This window comes from Triticum urartu, chromosome 5 (assembly GCF_003073215.2).
Source record: "Triticum urartu cultivar G1812 chromosome 5, Tu2.1, whole genome shotgun sequence".
NCBI classification, from domain to species: Eukaryota; Viridiplantae; Streptophyta; class Magnoliopsida; order Poales; family Poaceae; genus Triticum; species Triticum urartu.
Genome location: NC_053026.1, coordinates 219,184,722 through 219,190,099, shown reverse-complemented (window position 1 = coordinate 219,190,099; position 5,378 = coordinate 219,184,722).

The window sequence follows — 5,378 nt, the reverse complement described above, 5'->3', positions numbered from 1 at the left end:
GCACCATGGGGGACTCGGACGGCGGCACGAAGTCGACGTCCATCGTCTCATACCCATCGGGGGCCTTCTGCGCCGCGACCTCCGCCATGAACATTGGATCGGCTTCCTCCTACTCGTAGCTTGGCTCCAGAGAACTCGGGGATTGGCCCGCCGCAAAGCGAGCTTGCGAACGGAGGTCTATGGGGCCGACAGCCGCCGCGATTTCTGCGCGGCGCTCCGGCGTCAGCATCTTGTAGTAAGCGATCTTGCGGCGCACCATGGCTTTTCGGCGAACTAGGGGACGCTTGATGTGGGCTAGGGGATCGAAAGGTGGGGGAATGGGCTGGAGATTTGGTGTGGTTTTAGGGCAGTGGCTAGCATAGGCTGAGCAGCGAAGGTTCTGGTGTGAATAGTGGTTCCGGTGACGACCGGTCAATCGGTTTTGACTGTACATCGCTCTTGTCGCGTTCGCGTTGCAGCCCGGCACGCTGGACCCTCCACGTCGCTCACCAAATGGAATGCGCTTCGTCTTGCGTTTTCGCTCGCTTGTGGGACCACAGTTGAGAGCAAACCGACGTCCCTCCCCCTCCCCGCCCGCGTCATTTATTATACCACCACTCCCTCCGTTTTATGCGGAGTAAATAAAAACAGAGGGAGTATACTATGGATGAGGATCCCCTGACGTGGCCGAACCCATTGAGTAACTGACATGCGGGGCCTAGCAAGCATGGGGTCCGCCAGTAAGTGACCGAAAGGGAGGGTAAGGCAGGGATACCTACATCAGAGGATCCACTTCCACTATATTACTTTGACCAAATGTTAGAGTAATAATATATGACATGCAACTTACACAAAGCATACATGGTCTAATGCATTTTTCGAGGCTAACTTTGACCAAATGTTAGAGTAATAATATATGACATGCAACTTACACAAAGCATACGGTCAAATTCGTATGTGAAAGGAGTTTCCAATGATATAATTTTCACATTATACATCTCATGTACTATTAATCTTGTCAATAGTCAAATTGGAAACCATCTCGAGTAGAAATCTAGGAGTACGTACGAATCTAACAATATTGATTGGGCGTTGTTGAATGTTGATACCTTTTTGATCAAAGTAGAGATACTTTGACTACACATAAAACTTATATGTAAACTAGAAAGGATAGGAGGGAGTATATTGTACGTTCAAAAATGAAACGAACATTGAATACCCTTTATATATGATTTGCGGATGCTATGATCACCGGTTCAAAATTTTGAATCCGCCTTAGGTATCACGTGCCCCCACTCATTCCCTCTCGATTTCATCTCGGGGTCCAAAGATCTATTGAAAGAGGACTAGGGTGGGTACATGCGAATGATACTCGGCGGAATGTTCAAATGAGGCATGCGGGAGGATGGACTCGACTGGAGGGCGACATGATCGATGGAGAAGAGCATTGGAGAGGAATGAGAAATAAGGAAACGCCACATGATTATACTTGAACGACTCAAATAAAAAATAAGTTGTCTCGCTTGGCCTACATAGTGAAAGGCCTAATGCACAACGCGGAGCACTGACCTCGAATATGGCCGGGAAAACAGGTAAACCGACATGTGGGGCACACCCGCCAGGACGACGTAGCGCAAACTAGTCCAATGGAGGAGCTGGCCCACGACCTCCTTGCCACTGACAACCGTTCATGTGGGTCGTTGGGGCCAACAACAGGGCGCAGCTCCAGCACCGCCTCTGGACACGGTGACCGCGGTGAGCGACACACTCATATCGTAGCTAGACACGGTCGGTTTCAGTGTGCCGAGGGTGGCGTTAGTGCTGTGGCACGACCAACAGTATGTTTGGTTTGTGCCCAAGGTTTCCCCATCAAAGCATTGGGTAGCCAAAATTTTGGTTGAGGTATTGGTTGCCCATGATTTGGTCGACATTGGCAAGAAAAATGAACTAGAGTTGGCTAGAGTTCATTGGCATGCCAAAGAAATGGCAACCATCCAAACAAAGACCAATCTTTGGGTCATGACCAAAATTTTGGATGAGGTATTGGTTGCCCATGATTTGGCCGACATTGGCAAGAAAGATGAACTAGAGTTGGCTAGAGTTCATTGGCATGCCAAAAAATGGCAACCATCCAAACAAAGACCAATCTTTGGGTCATGAACAAAATTTTGGAAAGGTGCACTTTGGCCACAATCCAAACACACGCAAACACCCGGCTCGTCGAGGATGCACGGGGCGCCGCATCCGCGAAGTGGTGTAGCACGGCCAACTGCATCCTCTGGACCTGAGACCATGCCGGGTCGTCTTGCTTTTTCAATGACATGCGGGGATCGCATGTGAGCAAAGGGCATCTCCAACGTTGCCATGACCGCAGCTGACTACCCTGGCACACCAAAACCCTCGTCCCTCGCGCCGTCGCGCGGTGCGTTCCCAGCTGGCGCCAGCTGCCCGCATTCATGCCATCCGTTTGTATGTCGTCGTTAAGAGGCTCGGTGCCCGAGGAACCAACTCCGGCGACTTAATGACGCACCCGGACGCTTGGCCTCACCGGAATGTGCTACTTAAAGCGGCGACGCCCAGCTAACCTCCACACCATAGCGCATCGTCCTCCTACCTGGCACCACATCCGCCATGACCGCAAGTGTGAACACTCTGCGAGAGAGCTTGCCTTCGGGGATGAAGTTCGAGGTCGCCGCCCTCGCTCAAGTCGCCTCTCGCGACACAATAGCGGTGTAGCTGGACGCGGACGCGACCGCACAAGCGGTGGCCACGCTGGCGGCCGACGACGATGGGAGCACCGTTAGCCACGCGTTCTACTTGCCACCGTCCAACGTCCGGCACCGCCGAGGTCGGGGAATCCTCTAAGGATGAGTAGGGCATGGGAGGCGGCAGGGCATGGTGTGCCAACTCGCTGGTCCGTATCCCATGTTCTACTCTTCCTCGCCGGAGACCGCACCTTCACTTCATGGGTCTTGAACCCCGCCCCCGTACATAGAGATCGCAGATGGAGGACGCCGGTCGCCGCCGTAGAATAGGTTTAGGGTCGGGTTTCTTTTATTTTTCTGTCCTATAAAAGTTCGAAATGTAATGAAAATCTGCCGTGTTTGCATTAATCTCGGCCAGTGTATATGAACTTTCACAATAATATACATATTGTAGGGGTACTATTAAGATGCCCGTGCGTTGCACGGAAGATCAAGATCTTGTGGGAGAAAAGGATGAACGAGGGAAAGCCTTATCTGCAAATGTGGAGAGGAGTGCGGGTAAATTGTCATAGTTTCCTTCCTATCCGTTAGATATAGATCGGATGACCTATATTGCAGGATGACAGGCACACCATCATCACCAACTCTGCTTTTTATTGAACCGAGACAAATCTAACATGCGAAGTAAAATAAACACATAGGGTCTATACATACACAAATTATCTTAGGCACTCCAATAGTACGTCCACTACACATTCACGCATTTCACATCTTTCTACATCTACGGGAACCTACGAAAGGGTTAACGTAAATTGCCTCTCTCTCTCCTCCCCTGATTTTCATGGTGGTGGGCCCCTCCCTCCCCCAATCTACAATCAACATCTCACACGTTTCACATTACGTTAATTACGTAACTGGGATTACGTAGGTGTAGCATTACTCGTCCTAAAAAACCCAACTAAGCCAACCTCCCAGCATATCGCGCGGGAAAAGACCCGGTTGGGATTACCGGATTACTAGTAGTATCGATGGATCACGCAAAGCAACAATTTATTTTGAGGGGGCGAAGCACCTAGTTTAAAAGGAAAAAAGGCGGTACACTCACAGCACTCCTGTCGCGGTCGCATTGCACCCCACACACGTTCGTTCCTGCACACGGCTCACGCAAACGGAACGCGCTTCGGCTTGCCTCTTCACTAACACGTGGGACTGCACTTGGAGAAACCGACCATGCGCCAAACTCCACCCGCCCACCGCGCAAAAATCCTCCCCCCCACACCCAAAAACCCCCCAAATCCGATTCAACCGCCCTTCGGCCAACTAGCCAATAATATTCTCCAAACCCCCCTCCCCCCTCTCCCCCTCCACTCCATTCGCTCCGCCAAAGCCGCCCTCCCGGCCGCGCCGATACGTCGGCGCTGTGGTTCGGCGATCCTCTCGCTCCCACAATACGCTCTCGTAGACTGCCGTCCTCTAGCCGCGCCGCCACCTCTGGCTACGTTCTTGTGGAGGCGCATGGCGGTCAGCGCCGCCACCGCTGGCGACGTTCTTGTGGAGACGCACGGCGGTCAGCTTCTCCCATGGTACGTGCATTCTAGACTGAGGCTCCGTTCATGTCGGTGTAGCGCTGAATGTTAGCTGATAGACGCTGTTAATCTCACTGTTTGCCGAAGTAGTGTACTATCAATATGCTCTACTTAAGAAGCTTCCTTACCCTATTTTGCACTCAATCTTCTTAGCTGAGATGGCATGCCAAGGCCGATTAGTTGCTAAAATATCCTACCATATATTTATTGTGACGTAGATTGCCATGGTCTAGTAGCCAATCTGTTAGGTGAAATAGCTCTACACTGTCTTATACTCGATCTTTGTTGCTGCGATGGCCTTCGATAGTTCGATGGCCGTGTGCTCGGCCTCATTGACTGCTGAAACAACCTGCCATAATTTGGCACTCAAATCTGTTTGCTGAATTAGCTTTACATATATTTCGTTACTTAGATCTGCTCGTCCAAATATCTTGCCATAGCTTTAGACATCGACCTAGGTATTTTTTTCTGGACTTCATAAAAAAGCATATATGTTTTTCCTATAATATCTAGTAGAAGAACTAATTTCTATGTCTAACAGATGGACATGACTTGGATAACTTCTGCTCGAAGATTCTCCGCTGCATATGTCGAGGGGGTTGAAAACTTCATGAACTTTATCAGAGCTGAGTACGGTAGTCCGAAATCAAATGTGCTCTGCCCGTGTAGCAGTTGTATGAATTCAGTTACAAGACCCCAGTCAACTGTGCAAAATCATCTACACTTGTATGGGATGTCGGTCACATATACTAGGTGGGTTCATCATGGTGAAGCTGTGAACATCAATGTTATTGACTACGTGGAAGCAGCAGATCACCATCTTGATCCGCTTGATGCTCAGGTGGAAGAGGAGGAGGAGGTGGTGGTGGCGGAGCCAATGAGTTTGACCAACATTGAAACAATGCTACGAAATGCTCGTGCATTCCGTGAACTTTCACCTGCAGAAAAAAACGGTGGGCCCGCATGTTGGAACAATGCAACGTTGCTGTCACCCCAGGAAATAAGCTGTCAGTATTCTTAGCTATGGTCACCTTTCTTTAGGTGAAGACATCTGACGGATGACCAACAAATCATTCGATGCGATGTTGGCTGCTTTCCGCAAATCTTT